The sequence below is a fragment of the Rhinatrema bivittatum genome, chromosome 1 (genome assembly GCF_901001135.1).
Source record: "Rhinatrema bivittatum chromosome 1, aRhiBiv1.1, whole genome shotgun sequence".
NCBI classification, from domain to species: Eukaryota; Metazoa; Chordata; class Amphibia; order Gymnophiona; family Rhinatrematidae; genus Rhinatrema; species Rhinatrema bivittatum.
Genome location: NC_042615.1, coordinates 228,502,118 through 228,521,861, shown reverse-complemented (window position 1 = coordinate 228,521,861; position 19,744 = coordinate 228,502,118).

The window sequence follows — 19,744 nt, the reverse complement described above, 5'->3', positions numbered from 1 at the left end:
CAGTATGAAGGATGGTCCCTTGTTGATCTGGATTTAATAAATTAGTATTTTCCATCTTTTTTTAAATTTAGCTCTTATCTTTTCATTGGCATCTCAAGGCAAGTTATATTCAGGTACAACAAGAATTTTCCAGTCCCCAGAGAGCTTATAATCTGTTTGCACCTCAGGAAATGGAAAATGTCGCAAAGGAGCCAACTTTTGAAAATATTTGGGGGTGCTGAACTCAACACAAATTGCGGCGCCCCCAGCAAAAAAGAAAAAAACAGGACACAGTGGGCTATGAATATGACTGACCAGTCTGAATTGAAATGCCCAGAGAGGAGCAGGTAATGTGAACATGGGAAAGACTCGTGAGACCAAAACAAAAGCCAGGGAAGCACTCAAAGTCCCATATTTCATTCTTCCCTCCAATCATCAGCTCATCCTCACCAGTCTCCTCCCTCCTGCTCCATTCCACTCCCCCCACCAATAACCCATCCACATCACAGTCCCTTCCTCTACCCTCTCCTGTCATCACCACACTTTCATAACCTTCCTTTTCTCTCATTCACCTAATCTCATCTTCTCCCTCTCCTCCTTACTCCCACTATGCTCTTAATTGTCACCCTCCTGCATGGGCATACTCTGAATTTTACATTTGGGGGAGAGGGTTTAATTCCTCTCATCCAGCTTCACTCCCTACATCCCCCCTTAGAATGCTCTGCTCCCCATTTTCCATTGACCTGTCCTTCTCTATTCCCCGCCTAGTTCCTCTTCCCATCCTCTCCCCCAAGGAGATCCTCCTCACCCCACTGTCCTCCTCTGCAGGCTTGGTTCACCCATCCCTTCACTGACTCCCATCACTCAGCATGTTAATCTTGCCTTCGCTGGTAGACTCCACTCACCTTTCAACCTGTGATTCCCCTCAGCCACAAGCTTGGATCACTTCCTTGCTCTGCACTCCCTGAGCCCGGGCACTATTTTTTTCTGGATCTATCCCTGCCTCCTCCCAGCACTCACAGATTCCAGTCCAGAGCCAGTCCCAAGCCTGCAGAGTCCACATAAGACACTCCAATATCTGCAAGTCCTGAGCGTTAGCAGCTCAGCAGTATCTCTCCAGCTCCAGGGCCACAGCTACATGTGCTGCTTCCTGCCCTTGATTTGGAAACCCCAGAGGTAAGTGCTGTCTCCTGTGGGATATAACAGAGGAATATTTTATTTACTTCTGTAGGCAAGGAAGCAATATTCATCTCATTTCAAGCCCTGACATCAGCCCTCTCAATACTGGAGCTGACAATTTTTAAGAGAGATTCTGAGCCTATTAGATTTCATGCCAGCACAAACCCTTTCTTCTTCCCCATCCTTCCTGTAAAATACCTCATTTACCCTTGTGACTGTAGGGCTGGAAGTGAAGGATAGATACCATCTGCCCCCTCCCTTGACCCTGCTCAGCTTGCCAAACTTTGAATAAACAATTTTACAACCTTTGTGTCTGCAGTTTGAATCTATCCTCTGTCTCTGCTGGCTCTTGGCTTTTTCCTCATTTTTTTTTCTCTGTCTTAGACCTTCCTTTGTCTTTTAAAGCTTTATTTTCTGGTCTTCCTTTCATTTCTTTTATCATTTTTCATTTTGTCTCCATGTGTGTGACTCTTTCTATCCACCACCTGTCTCTTCACACCTCATTATCGTCTCTCACCTCCTCCCGGTCTCAACCCTTCCCGCCGGCTTCCATCTCTCGCCTCAGCTTGGCTTTCTCCTTCTCTCCTCCATGATCTCCTTTCTTCTCACAACCCTTCTTTTGGTCCCCCACCCCCATCCTCAATGCTTCTTTCCCAGTCCTCCTCATCTCTGTCTTCCTTTTAAAGTTCCCTTCACCTAACCACTCACCCCTGCTCCTCTTACCACGGCCCAGGTCCTCTCTCCTAGCTCACATGCCCTTTTCCCTTCTCACAACGCCACAGTAATGGTAATGGTGGTAGTGGTCATTGCCTTACCTAAGGGCAGTTGTTTTGCTCTGATATTTTTCCTCTAATAAAACTTCATATTATGGATTCTGCTACAGATTCCATTACACGTTCCATTGAGATTTGGCTGTCGATCAAAGGGTGAAGGGGGAAGAAAGAAGTGAAAGAAAATGCTGGCTAAACATCCCATCTACACTCTATCTTTAGGAGTCAAGCTAGCATGCAACTCACCTAAACTAGCAGATGCAAATCGTCCTATCGGCATCCCTTCCCTGCCTCCACATTTTCTCTCCCTTAGATTTTAGAAGGCAGATATCTTTTCTCTCCCTTAGATTTTAGAAGGAAGATATCCCTGATCTACTAAAGTATCCCTTTCCTCAATGTCTGTTAAGCCTGAATGTAAAGAAGTAATTTTCAAAAGATTTTCTGCATGTAAATGGATTTTTGAAAATTGCTATTTTTATGTATAACTCCTTTGAAAATTCACTATTAGAGCTGAATTTTCAAAAGGTTTTACACACGAAAATGGGCTTTTGAAAATTGCTACAATATATGCTACTTTTACAAGTGTTACTCCTTTGAAAATTTGCTCCTATCTGTCCATCTGTTGGCCAGATTTTGAGATCTACAGAGCAGAGGTTGCCTCTTCTGTGTCTGTGCTGCATACATCTTGTAGTGCTATATAAATGTTTAGTAGTAGTATAATTTGTACTGTCAATGATGTGAAAAAATGTATTATATTTTGGGAAAGAGCATGCCAGTAATACCTAATGTACACAACTCCAATGCTAATTTTCTTAGTACTAGTTAGGAGGGAGCACAGGAAAGGAAATAAGACAGTGATCAAAAAGATATTGTAAACAACGAACCCTGTTTCCTGTACTAAGTAGATTAAACAGAGGAACATAGGCTGGTCAGACATTTATTTTAATCTGCCTTTATTTTAAATGTAAATGAATGTGATTTAAATGCAATAAAGTATATGTTTCACTAACCCATGAGTAGCTAGCTATACCCATTGACCCAGTCAAATAATGTACACAAAATCAACAAGTGAACAAAAAGAAATGAAATCATTACCAATAGTTTTAAGCATCTATTTAAAAAAATAAATCTGGAAAATTACAGAAACTCATGGTCAACAATGTGGGAAAATACAGCCAAACATTTTCATATTCTGCAGCCTCACTTTGCACAGTTGGCTATTTGCTGCTCTATCTACTTTGGATCTGAATTATCCCATGTGTAGCCAGAAAAGAAGCTGCAGTAAATAGTTTTTCATGCAGGATGGCCAGAACCTCTGCAAGAATATTAGCCTTTCATCAGCATCCCAGATCCCTGCACACATGTATGCAATAGACTTCTGAAAATTAATATTTTGTATTAGCATTAATAAAACTTCTGCACTTCTACTAATAGATTTATTTTACTTGAAAAAGGAGAATATAACTGGATATTTAGAGGGTAATTTTCAATGGCTCCCAGGACATACACATAAGTCCGCTTTGAAAATTTTCTGTTGTGCACCTGTGAAAAGGCAGCACTACAAATATTCTACCAGGCCCTAGAACACCAATACACTTCCTATTAAGGAAACAAAATGATCACACCTGAAATCACACAAGCAGACTCTTACCAAATACAAAATAAGGGACCATTAGGTATGCAAATGTTTTTTTTTCCTAAATCTCCCAGTTGAGGATAAAGCTGAAGCAGAGAAGCTCACATTCTGGAGGTGAATAAATGGTTGTTAGAAGTTGTCAAAGCATTTCATAGAATGGCTTTCCAAGGACTGTTGAGCAGAGATGGTGTCCATCTATTGAGTGAGAAGCACAGTGTCTTCCAGAACAGACTGGCTAACCCAGTGAGAAGGGTTTCAAACTAGGATCATCAGGGATGGGTGGGAAAAGATCTCAGATAAGTATAAGCCCTCATTTAAGTAAAATATTGAACATTTGCATAGAAATAGGAAAAATGATAAAGTCTGGATAGCTATATATATTAATGCCCGTAGTCTGAGAATAAAGTTCCAGATCTAGAGACAGTCATAGAAGAAGTTGAGTTGGATATAATGGCAATCACAGAGGTGTGGCCTACCGAAAACCAAGACTGGGATATAGTTATACTGAACAACAATCTATTCAGGAAGGACAGGGTAAGAAGAAATGGAGGAGAAGTGGCACTATATATAAAAAATAATATTAAAGCAACAGAACTGCAGAGCTTACAAGGTAAGAAGAAGGCACTGAGGGTCAATCTGGAAAGAGTTTATATTGGTATAATATACAGATCTCTAATCCAGGCAGAAGAAGTGAATGGAGATTTAATGGAGGATATTCACAAAATTGTTTTGAAAGGTGAGGTGCTATTGCTAGGTGAGTTCAATCTGCTGGATGTTGATTGGGACACCCCATCTGCAGTGTCTTCTAAATGCTGGGAGAGCCTGAATTCTCTGCAAGAACTCTTCTGTCAACAGCTAATAGAACCACATGGGGGAGGGGGGCGATACTGGACCATTGAGGAGAGTGTTTCAGGTGTCATAGTGAACGATCATCTGGGATCCCGTTACTACCGCTTGGTATGGTTCAGTATTAGAGTACAGGCAATGAGTCAAAGGCAAGGGTCCTAGACTTCATGAAAACTAACTTTGTTAAAATGGGGGAGTACATCATGGAGTCGTTAGCTGAATGGGAAAATCTAGGGGAAGTAGAAGAGCAGTGGGCAAAACTAAATGGAGATATAAGAGCAACTAATCTTTTTGTTTGGAAAGTAAGTGAAGGTAAGAGGAAAAAGAGGCCACTATGGTTTTTCCAAAGAAGTAGCTGAAACGCTAAGGAAAAACAGGTTATGGAAAAACAGGTTATTTATTTATTTTATTTAAAAGAAACCTTTATACTGCTGCTTCAAAAAGATTATCACAGCAGTTTGCAAATGCAACATACATAATAAAATAATTTTATGCATTTACAAATAATAATTTGTAGCATTCGTAAACTACAAGAAATCACAGAAAGAGGAAGACAGGCAACAATATCTGGAAAAATGAAGAGAAGCTGAGAAAATAATCAAGAGAGCATAGATTCAAATAGAAATAAAAATAGCTAATACTGTAAGTCAGGGGGACAAGACTATAAAAAGATATGTTAACAATAGGAGGAACTGCAAAAGTAGCATTGAGAGACTCAAAGGTGAAGAAGAGGATTATGTAGAGGCCGACAAGGAAAGACCTGAATTGCTTAACAAATATTTCTCTTTGGTGTTCACTGAGGAAGGGCCAGGAGTAGGACCACAGAAAACTGACACAAATAGGATTGTTGTGAGGTAAACCTCAAATGATTTTCAGAAGATTGTGTTCGCAAGGCGCTAAATAAACTAAAAGTAGATAAAGCTATGGGAATGGATCAGATACATCCGAGAAGATCTGGCAGCACCGCTGGTTGACATTTTCAATGCTTCTTTAGAGAAGGGAGTAGTTCCAGAGGACTGGAGACAGGCAGGTCTTCTTCTTCTTCACCAAAATGGAAGTAAGGAGAAGGCTGGGAGCTAGAAGATAGTTAGTCTGAGCTTGGTGGTGAGTCGATTAATCGAATTGCTGCTAAAACAGAGCATAGTGCGATTTCTGGAATCCAATAGATTATTAGATCTGAGGCAGAATAGTTTTACAAGAGGTAGGTCTTGTCAGATGAATCTGAACAATTTCTTTCACTAGGTGACCAGAATGCTGGGGAAAGCGCTAAATGTAGTACACTAATATTTACCACTACGCTTTGTTGCCTCCCACTCAATCATTTTCTAACCCAGTTAGTCATTTTATGGTTCATACCAAGGGCATTCAATTTATTTATAAGTCGCCCATGCAGAACCGTATCAAAGGCTTACTGAAATTAAAATATACTGCATCTAGTGTTCTCCCCTGATCTCAGATTTCTCTTCTCTGCTTCTATCCATTCGTAGCTGGATTTTATTACTCCTTCTCTTCCTCTTGTTCTCCCTATCCTAGCCTTTCACTTGCCGCCTCTCCCTTTCACTTCTCCCCCTCACTAGGTTGCTCCCATCTCCAATCTCCAGCTACCTAGTTCCCTTGCCCTTTCCTACAACCGCTGCTTTCTTTCTGGTTATTCTCAAATCACTCCCCTCTGACTCTCCCTCTCATTTCTCCCAACCATTTCCTTTTCACTCGTTACAAGTTCTCCCATCACTTCAGCCACCCTTCTCATGCTGTCCTAACACAATCTCTTTGCCTCACTCTCTTTGTCACCCTTCCCTATCTATGTTCTTACTTGTCACACCGCCTCTTACCCCCACTGTCCTTCCTTGTCCTCAGGTTCCCTATTTATACCTCATTAACTTTCCAAATCCTACTTTCACTTCCATTCAGCCTTCCCATTCCCCAGTCTCCCAGTCCTTCAATAGCTCCTTCCTTCCCACCCTTCAATTCTCCCCCACTCTCTATCTCTTATCCCCCCTCCTCCTGTTTCACTCCCTGCTCATACCCTCCACCCAATCATGGAAATCTGGTTGTTTCCCCTACCATACACACCCACACACTCTCAATCCCTGTGTCACTCCTCCTCCTTCCTCCAACCCAATCCTTGAATCTTCACACTCTCTAATTCCTGAGCCCCCCCCCCCCCCCCCAACCCAGTCCCTGCATTCTTACTCTCTTTCATCCCTGATCCAATCCCTGAAGCTCCACTCCTCTACAGGTACTGGAGACAGCAAATCATCAGATGCATTATTTTTGCCTGTTTTGTTGGAGGTGGTGTCCCTTTAAGAGCCAGCACTCATGGAAGAACACAGTTCTGCCAGACCGAAGTTTATTCTTAGCCTTCAGGATAAAGTGGGCTGGCGGGAGACGTGAGAGTAGTCTGGCTGGTAGGGCTGACAGTAGCCATAATCAACTCCTTTGGATGAGGGTGAGGCCGCATGCCGGGGCTGAAGTTGTGCTAGTGAGGGCAGCAGCAGAAGTTCCTGTGCAGCCGGATGGCAGACAAATGAAGCAGTCGCAGTGAGCAATAAGGCAGCTGCTGGGATTAGTTCTGCACTCCTGGAAAGAGGGCCCTGAGCAGTGAGCAGCAGCAGCAGCAACGTGATCAGAGCTCCCACTGTTGATCCCACTCCTGTTGGCTCCTGAGCCTCTCATTCCCTTCCCTCTGCAACCTAGCAGGAGAATGGAACTGGCTATCCGTGACCTACTACTACTACCTCTACTCATTTTTATGTGCCACATACACAGTGCCTGGAGGTGCCAGGACCACTTTAAAATCTTAACATGGCTAAGACAGAACTTCAGCTCTTTTCTCCCAAACCCTTGTCCCTCTTTTTCTGTCTGTGGATGGTGTTGTCATCCTCCTGGTTCCCTTGGCCCATAACCATAAACAAAGCACAGACTGAGTGCATATTTTCAATCAGGGCTGGGGGGGGGGGGGGGGGGGGGAGTCCTTTGGCTATGATTTATGTACACAAAACCAGCACAAATCATGTTTTGTATGCATAAAACTACTGTGAGCACAAAATGTGATTTGTGTGCTTAAAATGTGATTTAAGCATGCAGAAATACTTTCAGCACAAATAACTTTTTGCGTGCAGAAATCATATTTTATGCACAGTAAATATGCAGTGTGTGGGAAAAACATATTTGTGATACATAAATCCTGACTACAGGTCCCAGTATCAGAACTCCTTCTTCTGCCCCTAGATTAACAGTAGCGCTGTAAACTTACTCCACCTCTGAGCACCTTCACCATGGACAGCCTTAAAAATCAATGTAAAAATTGTAATCTGGATTCGTTGAAAGACTGGCAACCAGGGGGAGGTCTCTCATCCTGTGGGGGGATATGGGGATATACTACCATTAAAAGGTGCCCAGGTAATGTCTGGCTGCCGCATTCAGAGCTAACTGTAAAACTTAATAAAACTTTAGGCAAAACTAAAAATTAGTTTACAGTGGTCAAGTGTACTTAATACCATAAGTTTAACTACCCTCCTCAAATCCATTCTTGAAATCAAATGTTTTAAGTGCTTAATTAACCTAAGTTAATAAAAAACAAAACTGTGCTGCTTTGTCCACAGCTTTAATTTCAGCTTTTAATGTTAATTTTGAATCTAAAAGGATACCCAGGTCCTGAATTTCCATTACAATAGACAAGGCAGAATCTCCGATTCTTAAATATTCCTGATCCTTTAGAACAGGAGATCAATTCAATCAGAGTATCACAGTTTTCTGAAGATTCAGAACCACTTTATTGGAACATATCCATTGATTTGCTCTCCCCAAACACTCACAGGCCGATGCAGAATGCTGTGTTCAGCTGAACGCACCTCTCTGCCTGCACATGAACACACACTACTGCCGATGCAGCAAGGCATTTTTGCACACAGAAAATGTGCATTGCTAAACGGAAGTACTGCTTACTGCTCTTGCATGAAAATCCCATGCAAATGAGGACATTAAGCAGTGCTCCCCAATGCAGAGAGACTGCGTTTGGCCAACGCACCTATTTTAGCGCTGTCAACTTAACTCCTGGAGTTAATTTCCAGTGCTAAAAAAAAATGGAAAAAAGGTTAAAAAAAAAAAAGAAAAAAAAGTCAGGAAGAGTCCGGGTAAGTGCCGGTAGCCACCATTGCCACTTAACTGGATAAATACTGATTTATCCAGCTACCTGGTGCGGTTCGCCGCCTCTTAGCCGGATAAGTACTTTATCTGACTAAGTAGCGAAGACCTGTGGCAGATAGCTGGATAAGTACTGACTTATTCAGCTATCTGGCAGCGCTTCCCTCTGCTAGGTAGCCAGATAAATCAGTATTTATCCGGTTAAGCGGCGGTGGTGGCTGCCGCCCCTTACCCCAGATAATGACCTGTCAGGGATGCCTCCCCACTTCCTGAGTTAAAATGTGCGTTTAACCTGTGCCGAATGCACATTTTAAAGTATATACAAGTTAAAGTTTATGCAAGTGTTTTAGCACTCAGCTACCTACATCGGCCTGTCAGACAGAGCCATGAAGGGAAGAATTCTATCGAGCTCACACAGCAAAATGAAGCTGTATATCCTCAGCATAAATATGGTAACTACTGCCAAATATAGAAGATAGAGGTTTACCTAATGGCTGAAGACATATGTAAAATAGGACAGCAGATAGCGCTGATCCTTGAGCAACACCAGAATTCAATCAAGGATTTCCAAGCAGGATATTTATCACCAAGCTGCACCTCTTGGACTCTGGCAGATAAAAAAAAAAGAGGAGGATAACCATGCCAGCAATGCTCCTCCTAAACTAATGGCATGAAGCCACTCAATTAAAATCGTGTGACAAGCAATATCGAATGCAGCAGACCTTAGCCTGCATTTTCAAAGCGGACGTATGCGGAAAAGTCCGCATTAAAACATTCGCGGGTGTCCCCAGTGCATGCGCTAATGACATCACGCCTGCTTCCGAGCAGGTGCAAGTGCATATACATAGATTTTTATGCATACTTTTGAAAATCTATGAGCATACATCCTTTCCCTGCCCTAACTCCGTTCCCCCCCCCCCCTCCCTTTTAATGCCTCTTGTGAATGCACGGAAAAGTACATAATGTAATCAAGTTACATGCATATTTTCATATACACTGGCTCCAGGTTGATTTTTAAACAACGACGTTTGCATATAAACCAGGTTTTATGAGCATAAATTCTTTGGAAAATTGATCCAATAAATATAAGGTCTGTAGGGGGAGATTTTCAAAACTATGCAGGTAGGTACAAGGTCCATAGGTACTGCTCCTGGTGGACCTTGCACCAGTTCTGAAATGGAAAGTATGAGCCTGGGGGGAATAAAAGTACCTGCAGGGATCTGCACCTGCTTTTTTTTTTTTTGCAGATCATTTTTCCCTGATATGCAAAGTGCATAGTTCTGAAAATGCAAAACTGTGCCTCCCGTGACCTAACCCTGCCTCCCATCCCACCTACTTAAAATTGTTTTTCTAATGCACGCAGTTGCAGCCATAAGTTGGATGTCATTTGATCTCTGAAAATACAACAAGGTGTTTGTGCATCTTAACTTGTGTCTTTGAAACTTAAATATGACTAAATAGGGTTTATGTGTTCTGACATCAATAGGACAACTTTGAATGTGAAAAGGGAAAACAACTAATGAAGATCATGCATACTGGAATGAATCTGATAATGTAGTACACAGGCACGAACGGGGGGCAGGCCTAAAACCCCACAGACAGGATTTTGTGCTGCATGGGGCAATCAGCAGCCCTTCACACTGGAGCTGGCAGATGCATTTTTTTTTCTGAACTTTTTCTAAATCTAGAGCAGGAGTGAACACAAAAGTATTTAGGTACTAGGAACATATGAGTCAGGAAGAAACAGATCTTAAACAAGTCTAATTAAAACGAATTGTTACTTGGCGCTCACAAACATAATTTAAGGAGTCTGCTGCTTCAGAAAACCAAAGAAATCATTTTTTAATTAAATTGCTTTTGATGTTCATCTTATCATTCTCTCTTTTTCTATTAAATCTCTTTAAACTATCTCGAACTCTAGCCAGTCAGGTTCTTCTAGAACCTGACTGGCTAGAGTTCGAGATAGTTTAAAGCTAGAGTTCGAGATAGTTTAAAGCTTTTAGAATCTTGTTTCTGCTTCTGTGGCAGCCTCTACTCCAGACACATCTGCCTCATGCCACAAGCACATTCTAGCTGCCCCAAACTTTAATCCAACATTGCACTTAAGAAATTTCCATCACTTTGCCAACTCTGGTGGTCAGGCAGAGGCAAAGTCCGGTCGGTTAGCGAATAGCATTCTATTCCTAACTCAAAAAAAGTGTCAAAGCATTCCAAAGGAGGCTTCCTATTTCTAAGGAGATAGAATGAGAGCAATTCATTAATTTAGGATGGCACTCCTAAGCATTTTTGATCGATGCATAATAAAACATTTCATTCATCCCCCAATGATTGGGGAAGGGAGGGAGGGCATCGTCTCATCATGAATGAAAGAACGACTTCTTCCTCGGGGCTTCTATACTTATTTGTGGAAGTCCCTTTCAAAAATGAGGAAGCAAAATGGCATCCAAACTCCTTCAAACTCCCCTCACCCATCTCGCCTTTGACAGCACCCTTTTCTGTGTCATGGACCCAGATGGTGGGTAATGGATTGCAACCAGTGAGAGTGCATGGGCTGAGAGAAATAGCGTGAGTATGGGTCCCCAACAGCACACATCTGTCCCCAGCAGCACCCAATCCTGTCCAGAACAGCACCCGCAGGTTTGCTCTACAGTGCGCATGTTTCGGCAACAGCCTGTGTGCACTGTAGCACTACAGCGTCTGCTTTTGACCACTATAGTGCATATGTTATGCCTCTATAGCGTGCCTAATGTAATAGCGCCGCACAAGTACATGGCACATTAATGCATTTATTTATTTATTTTAAGTTTTTCTATACCGGCATTCGCAATAGATATCGCATCATGTCGGTTTACAATTAACAAGTAGATAGGTAACAAAAAAGGTAAGAAACATTTATCTTAATAATAATAGTAATCGTTGTAGTAATAATAATAATAAAAACATTAAACAAGAGAAGGTTAAGGTATGCAGTTACAATAAAACAAGGGAGTGATACAACTTGGAGCATAGAAAAGAAGCTGGGGATTAAATAGAGAGAACGTAAATGTCAGTCAATGTGCTTATTATTATTATTATTATTATTATTAAATATTATTATTTAATAATAATAATAATAATTATTATTATTATAATAATATTATTATATAATATTATTATTATAGTAATAATAATAATTATTATTATTATTATTATTATTATTAAATAGAGAGAACGTAAATGTCAGTCAATGTGCATGTATTGACTAGTCAGCCTGGTTCATAGTGATAAACGCACATACATGCAGCATTGGCCACAGCTACACGTGTGCTGTGTGATGCGCACACCCAAGGGACAAGCATAAAATAGGAAAACTCATGTCCCTTGGTTTTCTCCCCTAATGTCTATTCCCATGGGAAATTTTGGGTGGGAAATCATGAGGTGTGATGGATTTTTCTCTCCATGTCTGGGACCAATTCTGGCCCAATCTGCTTATTCAGGGTCAGAAATGAATGTGTGGTGAAGCAGAGACCCCAGCTCCTCCAGGATAAACATTTACAGTGAAGTAGAAACGACTCTGAGCTCTTCTGCGGCAGCAAGCAAGGAATCTTAACTTTGGAAACTGGGATAGAAAACAATGAACCTTATATTGAGACTTACATAAAAAATGATTGCAGGCAAGGAAAACTGCAAACTCCCCTACAGATAAAGGGGTTACATGTGGTTTGTTCTGAATTTTCTTTCACTCACACCCCTCCCCCATGCTCTTTTGCTCCTTCTCTACTTCATGGTATGAGCAAATCAACCCCCTCTGGAGACCCTAATCTGGGAGAGACATTCAGACTTGGCATGTGGGTTCTAATAATGAGGATCTCTATACTCTGCAGATGTCCGTGCCCCCTTTCCCACAACTCTGAAGAGATGGTGGCACACCTGAGAGCTCCAAAAACCGTGATCTTTACCTGGCTTTCCTTGGCTGACCTGGATAACCCGTGGCTCAGCACCACCAACGCATTCTTCCTTGTAGCCTGTACTGCCCTAGACAGTGGCTGAAAATTCCTTACAGCTGTGCTGCAGCCTTTCTCCCTTCCTTGGCACAAGTGGCTCTACCTGCACAAGCAGTATCAATGCCATCAATGTATATTACAGCCAATCAGTAGTAGAGATGTGCATAGTTTTTTGTGTTCGTGTCGTTCTTCGTTTTTCGGCCGCCATGGAAAATGTCGTTTTTTTTCGGTTCGGGTCTTTTTTTTCGCGAAAAATCGATTTTTAGTTAGTGCGCGCTAACTCCCCGTTAGTGCGCGCTAACTCCTGTTAGTGCGCACTAACAAAAACCGTTAGATTTTGTTACTTTTTGTTACTTTTTGTTAGTTTTTGTTAGTGCGCACTAACAGGACTTAGTGCGCACTAACGGGGAGTTAGCGCGCACTAACTCCAGTTAGTGCGCACTAATCGGAAAAACGAATTTTTGCGAAAAAACAGGAAAATCCTGATTTTTTTCGGGCTCCCTGAAACATGCCGAATTGGACAAATTCGTTGCAATTTTCCAATTCAGCAAAAACGAATGCACATCTCTAATCAGTAGTGATCTTGTACGGACATGCCCTGACCACTCTGTCATGCTGCTACTTGCACTTTCAACTTCGAGAATCTAAGCTGACCTTAGCAGCAGAATGCACTCCCACCACCACCACCACCATGCAAGACAGATTAAGCTCCTTCTGTTATTGCTGCTGTGGGCCAGATCAAGTACCCACTGCTGTTGCTACTTGGGACTGGATGAAATTCAGCCAAGTGCCATATCTGGGACCCCTGCCCTAAAAGAGAATCATGGTGCAACTAAAGAAATTCAAATGAAAGAAGTTTCTATTAGAGTACAATTCTCAATTTCAAAAGAGTGGATAAACCGGAGGAAAGGATTCTCTTGTTGGAAGATATTGTGACACTACTACAGAACAAAGACAGAATCATTGCTGAACTGAAAAAGGACTTCAACAATGCACCTAACTGACAGGTCAATTATCATTCAGGCCGATACAGAAAACCCCGCGGGAGAGCCGGCAAGCTCCCGCTCTCCTGGGCGCGCGATTCAGAAAAAAAAAAAAATTCAAATGAGGGCCCGTGGTAAAAGGAGGCGCTAGAGACACTAGTGCGTCCCTAGCGCCTCCTTTTTGACAGAAGCAGCGGCTGTCAGCGGGTTTGACAGCCGACGCTCAATTTTACCAGCGTCGGTTCTCAAACCCGCTGACAGCCAGGGGTTCATAAAAAGGACGCAGGCAAAATTGAGCATCCTTCTTCCAATCCATGGGCCACGGGCAGATTTTACTTTTTTTTTTTTTACTTTTGGGGCCTCTGACTTAATATCGCTATGATATTAAGTTGGAGGGTGTACAGAAAAGCAGTTTTTTCTGCTTTCCGGGTGCCGGCTGAAATTAACTCCTGCCTTTCTGAAAGTAAAATGTGCGGCTTGGCTGCACATTTTACTTTCTGAATCGCGCGGGAATAACTAATAAGGAGTAAAAATAGCATGTGGAAAACGCGCATCCAACTGGGGCTAACAGTGCGCTCTGCCAGAGCGCACTTTACAGTATCGGCCTGATTTTGAGTTAGGGCCTAGTTAAATAGCAGGCTCCTAACGTGTGCATGTGTGTGTGTACACTTTTAACTCGGGGTGGGGTATGTTTGGGGGGGGGCAGTTTTACATACACAATCAGAGGTACGAACAGGAAAGTTGACATCACTGAAGATTTTCTGTCATTTGGAGTGATGAAAGGTAAAAGAGGGGTTGATTTGTTCAATGTACTCTCTACCTAGCTTGATTGAAGTGGTATAAATAATAAAGTTACATATTGGTCTCTACAGAGGTGCTCTCTCTTTCTCCCTCATGGCATGTGCGATAAAAACCTTTTTAGTTGATAACGCACCTGAGGTGGATTAATCAGCATGTGATGCGAAACTTAGCGTTGATGCAATAAATTTATCGCAACTTGTGGAAATTACCTATGTGATGCGGGAGCAGGGAAATTACCCTAACCTAGCTCCCTTTTTTATCACGGGCGATATTTCCGCTATATTTATAGCAATTTGATAAATCTAGGCAATAATTTGGAAAAACAATTTGAGAATTTGGGGATTCCAGAGGGAATGGAAGTGATAATTCAGTGAAATTTATCGAGATATTTCTACCAAAGCTAATGGAAAATGAATTTATGAAGAACTTTTAGATTGAAAGAATGCACAGAGCACCCTTCCCATAACACCAGCAACAAAAATTACTCAAGATCACTGGTGATTTGTATCTTGAGATACTCTCAGTTATTGAAAATCCTAAAAAAAATTATGGAGACCTTTATTATGGAAAGGGAAGATCATTTTGAGTTTTGTGGAGCTAAATAAAATCACAGCACAGAAAAGGAAGGATGTTCTGGCAATACAAGAGCAGTTAAGAAATTTGGAAGAGAGATTTGTTTTTTTCCATCTGAAACATTTGAGAATCCCAAAGAACTGCAAGATTTTATGGATTCCCTTTCAGAAAACAAAATGGAGACTTGGTGATTTATCAGGGAGACAAACAGAAAATACCAGAGTGAGACAATATGCTTTTTGTGCTGTTTTCCAGCTGACTTTTTATTTGCGCTGTCATTACAATCCCAGTGAGAATCTGAGATACCTAGGAAGAGCGACTGTTCATGTGACGTTTGTATAGTTTGAGAGTTTCAAGTCTGCAGGCAGATTTGTCACTGTAAAGTTTGATAATATGTGATAATTTACCCTATAAATAAAATAGAGTTTTGCAGTGCCTCTATGCAATATTAAAATTCTTCCAGAGATTTCCCATGAAATGTAATGTGCTTGCGGGTAACGCATCCTAGTAATCCAAGCTTACGGTATATGGAAATTTTTCAGATATATGCTAAGACATGATTTTACTTTAAACATGAACCAATGAGTGTTGCCAGCCAGGGATGTGCAGAGCAAAATTTTATGTTCATATTTCTTATGTCCGAAAGGGGGTCCCACTTGCGGCCAATATGGACATTAAAAAAATCCAATGAGTTGGGTATATGTACATATGTGCAAAAAAAAAATTTAAACCCCCTCACCCTCCTTAATCCCCCCCCCAGACTTACCACAACTCCCTGGTGATCGAGCGAGGAGTGAGGACGTCATTTCTGCAATCCTTGGCGAGAAGCATGTGATGTCGGCGGCACGTCGAGTGACGCCGGCATCACGTGATTCCCGGCGAGTTCGCGCCGGACGGCTCGTTCGGCCCAAAAAGAACTTTTGGCCAGCTTGGGGGGGTCAGGAGGCCCCCCCAAGCTGGCCAAAAGTTCTTTTTGGGCCGAACGAGCCGTCCGGCGCGAACTCGCCGGGAATCACGTGACGCCGGCGTCACTCGACGTGCCGCCGACGTCACATGCTTCTCGCCAAGGATTGCAGAAATGGCGTCCTCACTCCTCGCTCCATCACCAGGGAGTTGTGGTAAGTCGGGGGGGAGGGGGATTAAGGAGGGTGAGGGGGTTTATATTTTTATTTTGGCTCAACAATCGCGATTTCCCACATATCCAACATATCTATGTTGGATATGTGGGAAATCCGATCGTTTATGTCGAATCAATTTTTTAAGTTAAAAAAAAATATGAGTAGCGTTTTACTAATGCGGTCAATCCGAATGCACACCCCTATTGCCAGCAACCTATGGCTTTAATAGATAAAATGCAGATGAAAATATGAGAATCTACATAGTCAAAGAGATCTGCTACGGCGTACATTTTTTGGGTTATAAGAACATGTGCACTGATTTCAAATTGATAAACTTAATGGGGTCAGGCTCAGTGTTTTACATGCACAAGAAAAGAAGGCAGTCAAAGAATTGCAAAGAGATACAAGGAATTCCTGTTGGGGAAGTTAAAAAAAATAAAAATAAAAAAGCAAGATCCAATATAAAAAGGCTTCTTCTAGTAGTGTCCTGAAAAAAAATAACGCAATGAACACAGGGAGTAGCAACTTTCAATGCAGATATCGGTCAGCACATCTCTTGATGTTAAGAGGGTAATTGGCAAACAATCCACATAGCAGTAAAGTCTGTGTGTACATTACACATGCAGACTCTACCGAGTATTTTCAAAGTGAATTTACACATGTAAATTTGCTTCAAAAATACTCAGGTAATAATTGAGTACATCACCATGCACAAACTTATACCTGCTGCAAGCAAGAGTGTAAGTTGTGTGGGTTAAATTGCATCAGGCATGATTCCACACCAACTCCCAGGATGCCTATTTAGTATGCATGGAAAAATATATGCAAAATTGGGTTATGTGCACTTTTATGAGCGAATCTACCGGGGTTTTCCTCACGTACTCCTATAAAAAAAACAACTGGGTTTTATGAAAATTACCCCCAAAATGTGACTCCCTGAACTTTATTAATGAGCATGGCGTCATTTGAAAATCTGAAGGAGTCGGTTTAAAAATGAATGATGTAGTAGGAATTGGATCTGGGGGAACATTCTGCATTATAGGGTTTGTTTTTTTTAAATGCACATGTGGATTTTAAAAGCTAATATGAGGAGGATTTACATTAGGGAGTGCAGGTGGGACATTATGAATCAACGTTAAAGTTAATAGGGAGTAAATGAATATGGATACTGAGATATGCTGATCTGCCAGGGACTGGGCCTTGATGCTAAGTCTGTAATAATTCTTTATCTGTTTGTTCTGGAGTACGGTGCGGAATCAGTTGAGGGACGTGGGCTATGGGAAACGGGTCATGTAGACAGCCTGCCAATTAAAATGAGTCAACGGGATTAAATGAGTGGATGGATGTTTATAGGGAAGAGAAGGAACGCTTGGATGGGAAGAGGCTGCCTTATGAGCATTCTTCCTCGTTCCCACTCTGCGCCACTGGTGAGGGACTTTATGGCTTAACAGCTACAGCTTGGTCTCCACTGAGGTCACGATTATAAGACTGGCGAAGCTGCTCACTCAAAATTATAGAGCCATATCATTAATGAATGCGGGCTGTAAAATGTACACTAAAATAATGTAAATTTATGGATTTTTTTGTGTTCTAGGTGGAAAATAAATGTTTTAATTAATAGATGCAAAGTCATGAGAGAATGAAGCCACATGAATCAGTCAGGTTTTTTATAAGGGTTGCTACTCCAAAGATAATGCAAGATTATTTTATGATATCTTCTACAAAGCTAAGGAGAGAGAGTTAATGGCTATGATAATGTTATTAGACGCTGAAAAAGTTTTTCAGTAGGTGGTATGGGAGCTTTTTTTTATCAGGTTTTAGACTGTTTTATTTTTGAGAAATCTTTTGCAAAAATCTTTACCCTGTGTGAGGCCTCAGGATGAGGTAAATTGTATTCTTTCTGATTCTTTAGCGACCAAATTGGGGAAAAAGGCGAAATATCAAATGTTTGTAAATAAATAGGTAGAGCTACCAGACAAGGATGCTCCTCATCTTCACTCTTGTTTAATTTAGCACTAGAAACTTTAGCAATTGCTATTAGACCAACTAAAGAAATCAGGAGTTCAGTGTTAATGAACTTGAATGTCAATTTAAAAAGAATAGACAAAAGTGGATAATCCAATTGTAAACAATTAGTAGAGGGGAACAAGTCTGCCCAACTAAACTTTCAGATAAACTTGCAAACGAATATATTCTTTGGCAAACATCATAAATATTAGCCACCACCACCACATTATAATTATGACCACAATATATAGTATTGTTTTGCTCTGAGTATGACGCAATTCAGGGTGCAGTAGGAAACAAAATGTGAGAAATCAAATCACTTTCCCAGCCCAAAAGCCCCAGTCCTCATCCACATAAAATCCACAGCACCCATCCAACCCATCGAACTGAGGTTCTCCAAAATGTGATGCTGTCAGTGTTTCAGCATTTCCAGGGCCTGCCTTGGAGGCAAATCACATAGAAATAATTCTGTGAGCAGCAAAGAAGCTGATAATTTCAGGCAAATAATTAATTTGAATGAGTATCGATGTTAGTTTTGTTTTGGTTTGATCTGAACATGCACTAGCAGGTTGGAATTTTTTCTTTTTGTAATTCAACCACAAGGCATACCAACGTTTGCATGTAGACTTCTTGCAGAAGGTGAAAAAACTAATTGGTCAGTTTTGTTTCAAGAAACCGGTGTGACAAATCTGAAAATATATAAGAAAGAAAATATTGCAGGCTGTTTACTTTCTATTAAGAGAGGTCAAAAGCCTCAATTAAGTTCTTGTTACATTACTATTCAAAAATGGTATTTCTTCTTTATGATGTGAAGAAAAACAAAGCTTGGTATCCCAAACATTCAACCACAGATGGAAAGCGTTCAATTCATATTCAGAACTAGCCCATAACATAAATATGTCATCAACACATCCCTTTCACAAGCAGTATAAATACATTTTGATGACAAATAGGGAGATATTAAGCTGTTTCTAAGCTGTGACATAACTTGGCAACTTCGGCAGAGCCCATAGCAATTCCTTTAACTTGTAAATAAAAGGTCCTTTTAAATTATAAAAAAGTTGTTGAATCAAGCTAAGGAGGCAAGTTCACGAATGAATACAATAGGAACACAATAAGGATTACTAGAATGTAGTAGGTTCCTTGTAATGTCCTGAAGGAGTTAATAAAAATGTGGATAAAGGTGAACCGGTAGACTAGGGGGCACTCCATGAAGTTAGCATGTGGCACATTTAAAACTAATCGGAGAAAGTTCTTTTTCACTCAACGACAATTAAACTCTGGAATTTGTTGCCAGAGAATGTGGTTCGTGCAGTTAGTATAGCTGTGTTTAAAAAAGGATTGGATAAGTTCTTGGAGGAGAAGTCCATTACCTGCTATTAATTAAGTTGACTTAGAAAATAGCCACTGCTATTACCAGCAACAGTAACATGGAATAGACTTAGTTATTGGATACTTGCCAGGTTCTTATGGCCTGGATTGGCCACTGTTGGAAACAGGATGCTGGGCTTGATGGACCCTTGGTCTGACCCAGCATGGCATGTTCTTATGTTCTTATGCTGGTGTATAAAGACTCAATATCCAAAGCGATCAATAATAATTCATTACCAACATTGGAAAGAGCATCGCTAATACACAAATCATCCAAAATGTGACTCATATATATAGTATCCTCACATATGAAGAGAAAGAAGGCATAGGAGGCTGCAGTAACTTGTCTACA